Source organism: Lepisosteus oculatus, chromosome 11 (genome assembly GCF_040954835.1).
Source record: "Lepisosteus oculatus isolate fLepOcu1 chromosome 11, fLepOcu1.hap2, whole genome shotgun sequence".
Taxonomy (NCBI): Eukaryota; Metazoa; Chordata; class Actinopteri; order Semionotiformes; family Lepisosteidae; genus Lepisosteus; species Lepisosteus oculatus.
Genome location: NC_090706.1, coordinates 19,292,198 through 19,308,942, shown reverse-complemented (window position 1 = coordinate 19,308,942; position 16,745 = coordinate 19,292,198). Strand labels below are relative to the sequence as shown.

At 42.2% G+C, this 16,745-nt stretch overlaps 1 protein-coding gene across 7 annotated transcripts in view; it reads right to left on the bottom strand.

Annotated features, from left to right (window-relative positions):
- adgrl1a (adhesion G protein-coupled receptor L1a) overlaps positions 1-16,745 on the bottom strand; it is a 308,794-nt gene that overhangs the window by 185,560 nt on the left and 106,489 nt on the right. The window lies entirely within an intron of this gene.

Sequence of the window (16,745 nt, the reverse complement as noted above, 5' to 3'; positions counted from 1 at the left end):
GCTCAGGGTGTTGATTAATTAAGGCGCAATGATTTAGATATTCAGACTGTGCTTAATGTGATGCTTGAAATTGATAGGGCTATACTTAAAAGTAGGGTTACAGGCGCTTGTCCGTCATTCTATTGGTTAGTTCTCTACCTGGGCCCTCGTGAATATTCTATTGCAGACTACACGCCACCTCAGCTGATTTAAACGCTGCTATTTCTGTCTTCACTTGAGCAAGGAGTTGTGGGAAGCAGGGATTTCTGCAGGATGAGAGATCTGCAGCTCGCCTAAATCTGATCTCTCTCAGGATAGTACAGTTGCATTTTATGGCACACTTCATGTTGAGAAATTACAAGACACTCAGACTGAATACATTCATTTCATTAGTAAGATGATGAATGCATCTTCTGGTCTGGCAATAACATTTTATTGCCCAAATTCCCATCTGAAGCTGTCCGCTGATACATACCTACTATATGAGTCAGGCATGGTGTAGGGGTCAGATGCAAGAGTAAACAGTTGAGGTCCCACAAGTACATGGTTATGAAGAACCATCCAAGGTGCTCCATGCTTCTCAGATCCTCAGTATGCAAAAGCAAGGTACAACTGCTAGATCAACTCAATAGCAATAATCTGACTGCTGAACATGTTGCCAATTTGTGGAGTGAATCCAGATCAGAATGCTTCCCACGAACAAGTGGAACGCGAGTTGATCTTTCGAACCGGGGACTTTAGAAACTCTTGGAATTCTGACACGTCTGCACAACATCACTCTCAGAGGTTGCTTTTACTGCACTGTGGTTGCATTTCTTTCCAAATCCAATAGTCGGAAAAGTAGTTTTTTTTCCCAAAAGGGCCTGAGACGTGATTTCTGAATCATTTAAACCATGAGCATAACATAAAATACTGCTTGTCTTTTTTTTTAGTTATGTGCACGCATAAGTTCACCCCTCTCTTGAAAATATATTGTAGATATATATTGCTGCCTCTTGGCCAGAAATTTCCCATTATGAACTAGTAACAGCTTCACTTTTATGCTGAGATTTACCTACAAACTATATCAGGTACTTCTGCAGTAGCTTCTGCGCCTTACTGGTGCTTATCTGATATTAAGATAAGGATGCCACAGAATGTTCTACAGTTAAGCTGTGATAAGGCTCAGGTTATGCTTATCAGCTCTCAACAATGGCTACACAAAGTTGGTATGAGTGTTGTAATAGACAGGCATTGAAATTAAACACTCAACAGAAGACTGAAATATTAGTGGTGTTCATGACCCTGTACTGGCATTTGAAGATCATGCTGGAAATATCACCAGGGTATCATTTTTCATCTGCACTTCATTTCCTAGCTTAGGTCCATGTTCAGTCTGAAGCCAAAAAATAAAGCTTGCTATTAGTACACCAACAATAGATTACTTCAATGCCTAAGTAGGGGGTCTACTAAGTCACTAAACACGCTAGCACTTTTGTGCTAACTCTTTTGTGCCCTGGCTCAGTGTGTGTCTCCTTTCCTATATAGACTATATTGGCTCAATGTGAAATACAAAGTGAATATTAAGGTCTTCTTTCATCTATACCTGGGTCTTACATAATATCAAGATCCAGGTTACCTTATCCCACTTGGTGTGTGACATACTGTAAGCCTCACTCAAACTTGCAAAGTCTAGATCATAGAACTCTGTGCTTGGAGTAGGTTACCATTTAGTAGCTGAGACACTTAGGATTCTGAATATATTTTATTTAAATTGTTTTCAAGAAATGGGCACCGCAGTGGTTAGTCCTGTTGTCTCCCAGCACTGGGGTCCTGGGGTCCTGGGCCCTCTGGTCCTGGGGTGCTAGCTGAATGTTTCCCCCTTCGTATGTTTGTGTGGGTTTCCTCCCACAATCTAAAAACATACAGGAAGGTTAATTGGCTTGTGAGAAAATTGGCCCTGGCGTGAGTGTGTGCATGTTTGTGTCTGTGTGTGCAGTGCGATGTACCCTGCCTCGTGCTTTCTGCTTGCCGGAGGCTCCCCTGTGACACTGAATTTGAAGAAGCAGTTCGAAAATATATGGATGGGTTATTCAAGAAATCATCAGCACTTATTCAGAATAACATTGAGTATTAATGTATTCAAGATAACAGTAACTGTTTTAAGTGAAGGGTGTTAAAGAACTCAGCAATCAAGGTTGTGAATGTGGCCAGTTTTGCAGAATAAGATAGGCAGAAGTTACAGTAACTGAAAGCAGAGCAGTACACGTGCTGTGTTTACCTTCAGCTGCACATTTTGACCTGCAAAGTGCCCTCTTCTTTATCAATTTCCAATTTGTTTTCTGCCTGCTGCAAGATAAAGCCACCACTGTGATAGATGACAACATCTGCAAATTCAGCCTCTTCAGAAAATACAGCCTTATGATTTAACACTCATCTTCCTTTCCTACTACTGTAAAAAAAGCCTTTCAGAGACTACAAACACACATCCTCCTCTAGGTTGGGGAAAATTAATTAATGGAAGGCCATGGTATCGTTAAAGGAGTTAAAGCCATTTAATATACAGTTGATAATAAATAGTTCACTGAAACCCTATTATATAGCAAAGCTAGCCAGCTGGTGGCCAGTCATACAATAGAATTCATAGAGATTTGATTTCTGAAAGGACCTGAAAATATATTTCAAAACACTGATTTTGCATTTGGAATCTTCAGCGTTTGCATATTCTGCTTGTGTGTTGTTTGTTCTTTATACAGCTGGCGATTTGTGCTCATTCTGTCTCTGAAGTGTATTCACTGCCTGTCGCACTAGAAGGTTAAAACCTCAACCTTTTCATTTCTTTGTTGTTAACCATATAGCACAGACAGCAGCGAAACTGTACAGTCAGGCAACACACTCCGCAACTATACAACAAGAGCTATTGTTTACTCACAGAAAACTGTGTTTTCATTCCATTATTTTACATTTCCATTCCATACATCCAGCCCCCACATTGTGAAATGACATTCTAAACCAGAGCTTGTTTTGTACAAAGGACTGCTAGGATGCTGCAATTAAAACATGGAATTTTGATTTGAAGCATAAAAAAGGACAACATAGCCTTGAGCTTTGCTGTGCCACTGTTCGTACAGCTCGCACAGCCAATGTAAACCTAAGCATTAACCTCAACTGGCAAAAAAAAACTTCTAGTGTAGATTACTCTAAACAAGGAACACTTATAAAGAGCCTACAGAACACAATTACATTTAGTAAGAGCAAAACGCAGGGTTAAACTTGAAATACAATAGCATTAAAAGCCAAAATATTGTAGATTTCAGATTAAAACAGTGGTCTGCACATGGCTTCAAAACAAATCTGCAATAAATAAAGGAATCACATTGAAATGGAAGCCTGGCTTTTAAGAGCAAAATATAAATGGGATCTTTGTTGGTGTTATTATGTGTGATACCCACCTAAACCTTGACAAATACTGTAGATGAATATAAAGTCTTGCAGTGCTGTGCATGAGTGTGAAGTTTAGGTTGAAGCATTCCTGTGGTCATGTTACACCACATGACCACAGGAATGTTTTGGCAAACAGTTTCCTGTGTGAGAGATCGTGTATGGTTGTCATCATGGTTTATCATTCTCCTCTGTGTGATAGCATGATTTCACTGTGGCGCACACATGGGTTCTGCCCTCTGCTCCTCAGATAGCAGACATTCACTCCCACATACTGACTGATCCTGGAAGCTTCCTTTCCTTCCTTTTTATACAGCCACCTGACCAATTAGCTCCCTGCAACTGGTCAGGTGACTGAAAGCAGCAGCTTGTTCCTCCAGAGGATGCTGAGGAATGTGACCCTAACAGGGTTGTGCTGTCACGTCTCTTTTGTGGCGTTCTCATTGGTTATAATTTCCTATGCATTTCTGTGATTGCCCTGTGCACTGTTATATTTTACTTTGCTTTTACCGTAGTACCCTCAGGTCAGCATCATTGGACTGGTTCATTATTCAGAACAGCTGCTCAATGGTGCCTCCAGTGTAGGATGCGAGGAATCTAGTTTACATTACTGAAGAGTGGACTCTACACACTGTACTCTGCAGAAATCCCAAAGCATCTAATTTTAATCAAAACCCCATGATGGGATGACTTCATTAGCTAGCCAGCTGAGTTCCAGCAAATTTCTATGTACAGCAATTACACGTGAAAGAATCACTTCCTTCAATCAATCATGAAGTAGGACCCAGCCTCCTGACAGGCATTAATGAATCGGTCAGGCTAGGCTGTGTGGACAAAAAAAAAATGCTGCATCTATTATCAGGAACTGAAAAGTCTTAAAAGAAGTGTCACAGAGAACATCCATTAAGATATACTATCCCACACACACAATAGCCAGCAGAATAGAGACAACATATGAAGGCCCTGCAATATTTAGGGGGTGAAAGTTCTTATGGACTCATGTGGCAAGCATTCTGTTGAATTCTGCATTTTTCCAGCTAAAATCTTCTTTATCAGATTCTCTATGGAGTTCCCCGAGAGAACTAACAAAGACTTGGGACCCACCATCTACAGGATACATGCATGGTGTTTTTTTTGTCTTGACAGAATTTTAATAGAAATGTAATAGATTTTTAATACAATTTCTTTACCACTCTGATCTTTAAGTCATGTTTCAGATCCTTTTAGCATACTGCTACAACTCTAAGTCCAAGCTGAAGGGTTGTTGAGGGGAGGAACGATGTGAAAGTCACATGTACTTTCCTAGGAAATGCAGATCATCTATCATCTACTGTATCACCTATCACCCTCTGTCTCACACTGTGATTACAGAGAAAGGGAAGAGCTACAGCACTCACATACCACACTAAAGCACAAGAGTCACAGACATCACCTCCCTCTGAAATTGAGACAGTGGGAAATTCTGGTGTGGCAGAGGACTGGTCATGTGACATGGTGGAGTTAAATCTGGCATGGCTGCCTAGAGGGTGGCACAGTGATGCTCCGAGGCTGAGAGCGGCCGGGATTGAATCGCCGCAGGGGGCAGAGCCCAGCTCCACTCATCAAACTGCTGCTGTGATCTGGATTTCTTGGGTGTGATCCCTATCAGTTGCTGAGGTTGTTGTGGAGGAGAGCAGGAGAAACGGGAGAAGGTCACAGGGATCCTGCACTGAGTCAGTTACAGAACAGGTGTTGCACCCTTCTGAAAACTACATAATGTAAAACTGCCGCGGGGAACTGGTCACCTGGCATGACAAAGATGTGGATGGAGCCGCACTCAACATAGATGCACATAGATTCTCCCAACAAGACATACTGTAGGTGTCACTCAATGGACAAACCTAGCCACCCGCTCCTCAGAAGCCTATAGAAGGTCTGTGAATCTTGGGGAGAGAGACAGGTTGCGAGAGGCTCAGAGCAAGAGACAGGCCTGCGAGGTACCCATGGCTGCTGGGGAGATAAAGGTTGCAGAAGAGGGCCACTATCTCAATTGCTAATCAATGACACTGGGAATGCTCTGGGCAGAAACTAGTGACCTTGGACTAACAAGCTGTTGTTTATGAATAGTTTATTCTAGTTTAAATCATGAACCCCATCTCATGTCATATGAACCTAATTTAATTAATTTTACATGAGCCAATGACCCTCCAATCAGTCACTATGCTGAATAAACTATTAACGTTCTACCAGTCCTAACTAGATAAATATTCTTCCACACACCCCAGCGACGGTGTCCATGTTAAGCATTATAGTCTTCTGTTTCGCAGAAAAAGAATTTACGCTGCATAAAGTGAGAAGGTGGTCTCCTGGTGCTGTAATAAAGTCTGTGAGCCTGACCTGAACCCCCACTCCTTCACTATCACACACTGCTTCTTGGGAAATCTTGGTCATGATTGGTTCATGACCTTACCCAGCAAAGCCTGGGCAGCACAGTTCAATGTCTGTACAGAAGGAGTGTTATTATTTTTAAGCAACTACAGATTCCATCCAATGTAATTATGTCCAACTACCTTCATCTGCTCCCTGCATTTTATCAGAGTTACAATAATGGCCACAGGTGGTGTCTAGTCACAGCAAAGCAAATTCCCTCCTTTCACTTACTGTACCTACCTGGTTACCAAGAACAAAAGTAGTCATTATGATTAGGAATTTAATGGCATAATAACTCTGAAGGGTCTCTGAGTTCTGCAATTCAAGTTCATAAATGGCTGGAAAAATTCCTGATTGGTAAGTGATGACCCTCTGTAAATGCCTCGCACTCACTTAGGATTAGTCTGTTGAGCAGCATATAGGAGAATATTACAGATATCATTGCAACTCAGAAGCTGTCAGAGCAGACTGTGTTATACAATGCTAATTGTAAATCCTAGTCCTATGGAACTATCTCTGAGATAGAATCAAGAGGTTGCTGAGAAATCAGAGGCCAGAGTTAAGCACTGGGATTGCAGTTTGTGACTGGTGAAAGAGCTGACTTTTGATTTCAAGCTAGACCTTGGTAATGTTCAAATATGCTTTCTCCCTGCACAGAGGAGAACTCTTCTCCATTGCCAATGGTGGCCCAAGGGATGCAAGGAGTCAAAGCCCAGTCCAATGAAAGTTTGAGATGAGTTTAATTGTAAGAAAAATGGCCAGAGAACTTCCAGATAACACTGAAGGAGACACATACAAGGTGTATTTCCAAAAGTACCCCAAAGTGCAACAATTTTCCAGAGGTTTATTGTAGTCCAGCCATGTTATTGCCATGAATGGGGGTTAAGAGTCCGCGTTTTACTTATGGTCCAGTGGCTATTGTTGATTATGTTGTTCTGCCTTTCAGCTATTTCTCTGGTGTCACTTACAACAGCAGGTGTCGGTTCAGAATTCTCCCATACCAGGTCAGGAGACCAGGTCAATGACCCCAGCCCGGAGCCAGATATCTACAGCGCTGAACAAGACGCTGGCTAAAGAGCAACAGAGCCCAAAAAACTCTTCGCCCAGCCCAGCTCCGAGACGACAGCCGGCGGCTGTTCAAAGGGAATTTGAAAAGAGCGACCATCTCCCCCCCCAGCCCCCCACCCTCCCACCTCTCCCAGTTTCCTCCCCTTGCTCATCCACTATAGCTAGGCAATGTTCAAAGCAGATCCATTAACCTTTCCTCACAAGTGAACCCAGCCTCTGATCTGCAGCTCTCGGGGAGAAGGCCTTTGAAGTGCCTGCCACTGTAATAAGGCTAGGGGAGGTGGAGAAGGAGGCGTGGGAGGGGTATAGAGAGACTTAACACAACCAAGGCACAAGTTAGGATATCGATACACAAAGGAAAATCACATCGCCCAATTTCGGTATTATCAATCCATTCAGATCGCTTTTCATGGCTTCCTCCAGACTGGTACAGGAGGAACGGCGACAACTGTACAACACATGCACGCTTCCCCGGAAATACTTCTCACCCTCCCACTGGTTCAACGCCGGAGCTACAGGGGTTGCTGTTGAAGGTTAAACTGCCAAGAACCCATACCAGCGGTAATGTTGGCGCGTGGACCCTTGGAGAGCCCCGGCAACAGCTGGGTAACGATGTACAGCAACTCTCATTCTAACAAGCATCCCAAGATGAAGGCTTTACCAGCTGAGCTGGAAGCACCTGTAAACTAAACTGGATACTCTGGCACTTTCCAGCCGGTAAAAATCTTTATCAATGTCAAAGTCTACTCGTGGCTGCTGATTTTCAGATCTGTGACCACACAGACCAACTGGCTGAGAGCAATACGGAACTATCGAGGACTGGAAAGAGAATCAGCTTTTTTAATGGAGAAGAATTAATAAAATGGGGCTCGGTCACTTTTTTTACAACAATGCTGAAAAGGTGTTTCTTAAGTCTAAGTCTAAAGAATGTTTTATTAAACATAAATATATATACTAAAAATGTCAATAAGGCATCCCTATTAGAATCCCTAAAATTGTTCAGTGAGACTGAAATTTCTTTGTCATGGAAAAAGAAACAACAGAGGATTTATCGTTTTACTGTAAACTGCCTATGATTAGGCCAGTGAGATGAGCTGTGTAGGTGTATATTATTGGAGCTATTGGAGAATCTTTGTGCCAATCTGGGCTGGCACCTACAGAGATCAAAGAGCTCTGAGCTGGCACATGATGCCACTGTGCCACCCTGGCCCTTCGCTCCCTGACATTTGTGAGGTCTGTGAGCTGGCGACATGAAAGCCTGGCAGTAAAGTGCACAGAACAATGGCTTCGGCACTTCAAACAGGAGAGTGCTGAGCAGAGAATAGACACTTTAACTCTTTTCCCCTTCATCGTTCCGACGCCAGATCTCTCTGTGCTAGTCCTTGAAAAATACCTTAGTTTTCAAGCGCTATCAAAGCCCAGACTACTAAATGGCACACTTACTTATACAAACACTCAGAGCTCATTTAAGATAACATTTGGTTTTTCTTAATATTTTCTCTTTTGGTAATGTGTTTACTGTGGGTGGCACGGTGGCACAGTGTTTAGTAGCGCTGGGGCCTTGGGTTCAACTTCAGACCTGAGATGCTATCTTTGGAAGTCTGTATGTTCTCCCTGTGTTGTCGTGGGTATTCCGGGGGTGTGCCATTTTACTCCCACAGTCCAGAGACGTACTGGTAGGTTAGTTAGCTTCAATGAGAATTGTCCCTGGTGTGAGTGTGTGTCTGTGTTTGTGTCTACCCAGTAATAGACTGGTGTCCCATCCAGTGTATTCCCCACTTTGCACCCATTGCTTGATAGGATATGCTCTGGCTGTCTCATGACCCTAAATTGATTGAAGTGGCTAGATAACGGATGAATAGTAACGTATCTTCTGCAGCCTCTTGGTCAGCACTGGGGCAGTAAGGACCGTTTAAACTCATACCCACTGTTTGTAATGACACAATGGTTTGCTGTGAACTTCTTTGTGTCCCACGGTTGAGTTTCCACCAACTGGAGGGGCACTGTAGCTCTGACTGATGTCATCTGGCTATGTCACACAATCCTGTTTAACTCAAGCTCACGGAATCCTTGGAATGCTCAATGATCTACCTGCAGCACTGTGGGAATAAGTCACTGCCTGCTTGAAGCAGGGATGACAGGACAGATCTCTGATCTCTGTTCAGAAAACTGATCAGTTTTCTGAACAAGCATCTTCTGGTTAAGCCAATAAATCACAGTTCATTAACTGATTTTTTTAACATTTTCAATGTTGAGGTAAATTGACTGGCATTTAGCTGAAATGCAAACCACTGGATCACGGTTGTACATTCTAACCAGATCAAGATTGAATCCCCTGCACTCCCAAGCATTATTTAATCTTTGATGTTTTTATTTTATTTAAAGGCATCATAATTAGTTTGAGATCAAATGCAATAAGGACAGCAAGTCATATTCTGATTCATGTAACATTGGATTTGGTATCAATGCAGGGATTTGAGAAATTCAGCAAATCACATTATATGGCTCTGTTGTGCAACACTATCAGGTAGCAGTTCCTTCACTATGTGACTGTAAGATTCAGGTCCAACTCCATTATCACCCTCTAGTGCTTGAGTAATTTATGTCATTGGCATTTCCCAGCATTCAGTTTCATACTTCCATTTTATTTTCTGTGATTTTCTCTGATTAATTATACTTTAAACCACAGCAGCACACTATTCTACTACTACTCGGGGGTGGAGCGGTGGCTTTGTGGCTAAGGATCTGGGCCTGTGGCTAGAAGGTTGCTGGTTCAAATCCCACAGCTGGCAGAGGAATCCTACTCTGTTGGGCTCCTAAACAAGGCCCTTAACTCCAACTGCTTCAGGGGCACTGTACAATGGCAGACCCTGCACTCTAACCACAGGCTCTCTCCCTATCTGTGTGTCTGTGTGTCTCATGGAAAACAAGCTGGGGTATGCAAAAATATAATTCCTAATACAAGAAATTGTAAAGGGTTAATAAAGTCATGTTATTATTATTATATCTCTGCTGAGTTATATATTCCAGAAGAAAAGATGCCTTGCAGGTAAAGAAGATTATACTGTATATTGTTATATTCCAATACAGGAGTATCATGGTGGTACAGTGGCTAGCATTGCTGCCTCACAACTCTGGGGCCCTGTTTCCAACTCTAGACCTGGGGTCCTGTCTGTGTGGAGTTTGGATGTTCTCTGTGTGTTCACATGAGATTCCTCCAGGTGTTCCAGTTTCCTCCCACAGTCCAAAGACATACTGGTAAGTTAAATGGCTTCTGGGAAAACATGAGTGTGTAAGTGCCTTTAAGAAGAGAGAGCTTCTTTGTCTTGTAGGCACAGTTCCAAGGAGCCAGACCACTGCTCATTGGCCAGAATTTTAGGACTCCTTCCCCACCAAATAATCTACTTGGTCTGTGGAAGAAGCATGAATTGCTTGAACATTATATGGTGTGTGTTCCACAAGGATTGGGAATATAGTAAACCCTCTCTTTAATGGACTAATGGGGAAGGGCTGTCTATTGCAGAAGTCACAAATATATATTTTGTACCAAAAACATAGGACTATCTGAGAAACATATATATACATATTATTTTTAACAACTACAATTTACACAATGAAAATTTTTACTATATATTTTGTATCATAAATATCAAGCTCTTTATTTAATGTGTCATAAATACTGTATAAAATGCGTTAAAATTATGAAAAGCTCATTGTAACCAACTTACCTACACCTAGGTACAATCAAGGTACGATTGATTATTTATTTTTATTTTGTTTTATTATTTGTGTATTTCCCATTATTGCAGGGAAGTCTAGTATTAAACCAAAGGTTTACTGTATTTTAATCTGGTTATTCGAGTAGGTTCACCTTTCTGAAGTTGTGATGAGGGTTATAGTGTGTGAGAAGAGTCTATATTCTAGCAGTTTTCCTTAAGAGAGACCTGAGAATGTCTGTGGCAGGGAATGCGATAGAATTCTGTGTCAGTCTCCTCAAGTCAACCATATGCTGTCTGCCACTCAACGTCTATTTATTTCACCCTGTGATCCAGTATCATTTGGCTGTGATTGTATCAGTTAACTCAGCAGAATGTTCTTCTGTAATTTTCTCATTGAGGCTTGGGTATATTTTTAGACTTGGTTATATTCCTACAGGAGTATTGATATTAGGCTTGCAATTCAAACCTCATTATATCATAATATTTCTGATTCTTGTTGTTCTTAATTGTTTTTCAGACAACATGTTATCAAACAAATTTTTGAAAGACAAAACTCTTTAAATCTATTTAATGTAATATTTGCACTGGACACAACTTCTCATCTCACAGCATGGAGCAAACTCAAATTCCACATGCCTCATAGCAAGTTAGTTCCAATTTTAAAAGCAGAGTACTTATTTCTGACAGCAATGTATGGAGCTGCAGGGGTGACTATTTTGTAGGGAGCCAGAGGAGACCTGCCATACTCCCGCCAACATTTCCCAGCATAGGAAATACAAGTCACAAGTCCAGGTATCGTACTCACTCACGCCAATCACTAGAAGACCTTCACCTGTCAGTCAACCAGATGTTGTGACAACACGATCTGGTCTGGTTCAGGCAATGAGTCTGTGTTTTCCGAGTGTCCTCCACAGCTTCCTGCTGCCTGCTGCTTCCCTGCAGTTGGGTTCTCATCACCGCATCAGAGCACTGCTCTCTTTCAGGTAGAGTGGGTTACTACACCCGGCTCATACTCCTGACACCTGGGCAAGAGACCCCACCCTACACAAAACCTCGTATACATCGACCCATCATCCCCCAGTGGAAGATTTCACCCATACCAGAAGTTTCACTGAAGGGCCCAGAAAATAAAAGTCAGAAAGTTACAAAAGATTTCCACCAGCAGCTATATCAACCTGCAACCCACAACTGACAACCCACTGAAGCTCATGTCAGGTGTGAGTCTGGCCAGAACGAGTCCAGACCTCCTGGGAAAGCTTAGATTGCTGCTGCAAGAGGTGTTAGTGGAACCAGTAGGGGGCACTTACCCTGCGGTCTGTGTGTGTCCTAATGCCGCTATATAGTGACAGGGACACACATTTGGATAAGACGCACAACCGTAGTCATTACAAATCCAGGGCATTTCTTGAAAAGAGTAAGCAGGTTCACCCAGGTGTTCTGGCCAACTTTCCCATTGGCCTTTACCCATCATGTACTCCTAATAATCCCCATCTATAAACTGGCTTCATCACTCTGTTCTCTGTGATGAGTGCACTGTGCGCACTTTGACTACTGCTGCATCATCCAGGTGGGGCTGCACATTTGTGGTGATGGAGAGGTGTCTCCATTAACTGTAAAGCACTTTGAGTGGATGTCCAGAAAAGCACTATACATGTGTAAGGAAATTATTATTATTATTAGGATAACTCAACAATTTAAAATTAATCAAACCAAACACCCTAACTTTGGAGAAAATGAGTCTTGGCTGCACAACACATCAACAGGTAGGATCCCTGGATCTATTGATTATTGATAGCATTATGCCCACTGCCATACACCACAGCAAAAGCCTGTCCTGAATAAGTTGTTCGCAAGCCCTCGTTTAACTGGCACCGTAGTGAATCACACATCAGATATGCGCGGGGAGTTTTTTCAAACATGTACGAGAGGAAAGTGACATTTGTCGAACTGAATGACTTGTTAGATTTGAGCTGTCAAGAATATGTTGTGGCAGGCAGACATTCACATATTTTCAAATCGTGAAATCCTGACCTCCAGAATGTGGCAAGGATGGTATTGCATCTTAATAAACTCAAGGAAACAGAGATGTTCGCAATGATGCCTGAATGCATCTGTTCAGGAAATCAGAAAACTGCTTATCAAAGGTTCACGGAGGCACAGCACTATTTTTTAAAAAAGGACAAAGCTGTCAACATAGCATATATGGCTTTATCATGTGAAGCACTAGGGACCGCAGCCTCCAGTGAGACATAAATCCTAATATAGTGGCCAGACACATGTCTTTTCAGACTCCAAACATTTCCAGACAGCGATCTCCACTATGTGAGCTAATCAGGTTTGAAAGGACGGCCTTTGCAATAATAGAGAAAAGATGTAAGGTTTTTTTTTTCATTTCTGTTCTTCAAAACGATGCTTCAGATTGTGTTATGAAGTGGCAGGGTGGCTGGTCGGCCAGCCTCTGACAGTCTCTACTATCAGTCTGACAGCTCAACAAAAGGTGCATTATTCCAGACAGCTACAACACACATTCCTATCAGAGATCGCAGGATCCCTGGAGGAAGAATGGCCTTTTTTTCTCTGCTTGTGCTATCCAAGATACTCGTGATTTGGAAAAGAAAGCGACCCTCCTCCACTATCACTGCCCTCTCCCCCATCAACATACACAGCAGGTACTGTACATTACCAGCTATGGCAGGGCTGACTCTTTCCATTCAAGTTCATACAAGACCGATAAGTCAATCTAAATGGATATATTGTATGAAACACTAATATTCACTCCTGGTTCTGATCATGTCTGCTGGTCTTCATTACCTGATAGACTGTTGATAACTTAATTTGAACCAAATGTCAGCTAAATTGATTTTTATTACCACTGTTTTCATTGAGAATTATACAGTACATTCGCTGTAAAGTCTGGAGGGTTATGGGCCTTTGGGGTCAGTTTTAGATTACTGGACTAAGACAAGGATGATCTGTCTGTGCAAAGAGCAGACAAGGAAAACTCACCCTTACAATCATAAAGCCTAAGGTTTTTCTACAGAGCAGAGGTCATGTAGTGACACACCCATAGAAAAAGCATGCTACACAGATCAAGAATAGCATTTAAATACACAAGAAACTGTATGCAACTCAGCCCAGGATGCTAGCTGTTTAGGTTGCATGGGAGATTTGTATAATAATAATTAATAATAATAGAATTTCTAACTGTTTCATCCAAATTAGCCAGGGGGTCCAGGAGCCTATCCTGGCAAGCAGGTGCAAGACAGGATACACCCTGGATAGGATGCCAGTCTATCAGGGTGCACACAGTCACACCAGGGCCATTTCCTGAGAAGCCAATTAACCTACCAGCATGTCTTTGGGAGGTAACCGGAACTCTCAGAGGAAACACTGGTAAAACATACAAACTCCATGCTAATAACACCCCTGGTCTAGAGCACTGTGAAGCAGCAGTGCTAATCACTGTACCACCAGGTTGCCCAGTAATACATCAAAATTCCTTTAATTCCCACCGCACTTTTAAACCCAATCAGATTCAAACAATTTTAAATGGCAAATAACGTTCTCTTCTCCACGCTTATTTTCTCTTACCAGATTGGCACGTTCACAACTATTTGCACCATAAGGGAATTTAGCTTTGAAGAAAAAAATAAATGTTAAAAATCAGCTCCTGATACTGACTTTACAAGTGAGAGCCTTTTAGTGACTGTAAATGCAGATTGTGTAGCTGATGTGCATAACTTGACCAGACTACCAAGAAAACATTTCCAGTTCCATGCCAAGATTTCTATTGTAAAATCCTACATCTGCATTAATATTGACCCATATGTACCTCTTCTCTTCCGGTCTTCTATGACTATGTTTTTTAAGTGTATAAAGTTTTTCCAAGCTTCAGTTTCCATTTGGTTTTTGATTTTTCATGTTTCAAGTATTACAGATGTTCACTGTGGCATTGCCAGGTAAAACCACAGTAAAGCACAGTAACAGCATGGGAAAAGCATAGTAGCGTGGCATATTAAATATCAGGTATTGTGACAAAGCAAAGGAAGAGCATGACATGAGTATGAGAAAACTCTAGGAAACTATGCACGGCTACAGTAAAGGATATTCATAAAGGAAGCTGTGTGGCACACGGCCTTCAAATAAACCCAGTCCATGCAGAACCTATAGTATTAATTCCCATATGATCCTGCTGGAGCCCCATGCTTACTGCTCAAACCACTCTGTATCCTCTGCCCTCTGAGAACTGAGCCTGAGCAAGACGAAAACAGCTTGTGACAAACTCGCCCGACTGAAAAGCTTATGGGCACACCCTGCTCGCTGGCATCCCTCTCTCTTTGCCGGCTGGCATGGGCACCTTCTGCCTCTTGACACAGAGCAGATGGCACTGGTGGCACAGCCATGCCAGGGCACCCACTGTTCATGTCCAGATGAGGCCTGGCACAAGCCCAGTCAGCTTCTTGTCCAGCAGACTGCACAGCGACAGACATGCACTTTAGTAGGAGACACTGTAAGTGTGGAAAAAGCACTGCCACAGACTCAGACTATGAGACAACCCAATCCATTAAGGGCCCAATACATGATACATGATACATGATGCATGAGGGCAGGTACAAGTGGCTAAGCTACAAGCCTCACAGCTATGACACTTAAGAATTGGTTAACCCCTTGTTCACCATGAAACAAAACAAATAGGAACAAAAACTGAAAGGTTACAAATGTGAGAAGGTACAGCAAGCTGGCACAGTGGTGAGCATTGCTGCCTTGGGTTCAGTTCTGGAACCTGCATGGAGTTTGTATGTTTTCCCCAGTTTCCTCCCACAATCCAAAGATTTTTTAAAATCTTTCCACATTCCAAACAATTCTAGTAGGTCAACTGGCTTCTGGGAAAATTGGCCCTAGAGTGACTGTGTGCAGAAGAAATGAGACAAAATTCTGAAAAGCCGAAGTGAGAGACTGATAAAGAGTTACAGGCAATGCGTAGCTGCTCAAAGAAGGTGCCACCAGATTCAACTTATTCAAACAAGGTTTGTTTGTGTTATATGCTTAATCGGGTTATCTTCAGCTTTAAGATTTTCATGAAGATCTAATTATGTTTTAGATTAAAAATATATGAGAATACAGACCTAGGGGCTGAAATTTTCTCAGTATTACATTACAATTTGTTCCTTGCCAGATTGCAGACCACTGTAAGTTTAACACATTGCAGGAGAAAACTGCAGCGGTCATAAACTTCAGGAAGATTTGGTCTGTCTAACATCTGTCTAACATGCAAAGTACGATGTCTTCCAACTTTAGAATTGTTCTGATATAAGTCAAGAAGTGGTTGGCAATGTGGTGCTGTAGTCAGAATTGGTGCTTTAGTGCTATGGCCCTGGGGTCAACTCTGGATGTGAAGGGCTTTCTGTGTGGAGTATATGTTCTCCTAGTTTTTGAGTGGGTTTTCTCCAGGTGCATTTGGTTCTTCCAATGGTCCAAAGACATACTAGTAGGTTAATGGTCTCCTGGAAAAATTGGTCCTGGTAAGTTTGTGCCTGTCTGTCTTTGCATGTGTAACTGGTGTCCTGTCCAAAGCATCCCCCCATCCGCCCTTTGTATGCCAGTATAGGCTCTGGATTTTCCACGACCCTGAACTGGGTGATGGGGTTAGAAAATGGATGGGCAGATGAATGCCAAGAAGTACTGTGATGTACAGTAGTGGACAGATTCCTTAGATCACCCCTACTATGTTTAACTTTCAAATTCTCATTCATGTGAATTCAAGACTCCTTAACTCTTAGTTCAGGGAAGCACTTTAACTTGACAGATTATTGATGGGTTTCATCTTACTGCCTTTCAGTTCTTCATATAGTGAAAGTTAAACATGGTAAGACAAAAGGAACACTGCTAATTGCAAGAGACGTTAGGCTTTTAGAATCTAGATGTCTAGATTCACACAGATCAGTAAAACTACTACAGTATTTTCACCCATTGTATTGCTTACTCAAAGAGAAGCTGACTGGTCAACATTTTCTCCGCCAAGAAGATACTTGATTTTCCCAGTGGGGAAACGGGCTGATTGTTTTACGATGGATGGGGCCGTTGGCCCACACAAAGACAGTAAGATCCAAAGACTACAAACACAATTCCTGGAAATGTGCTATTTTTTTT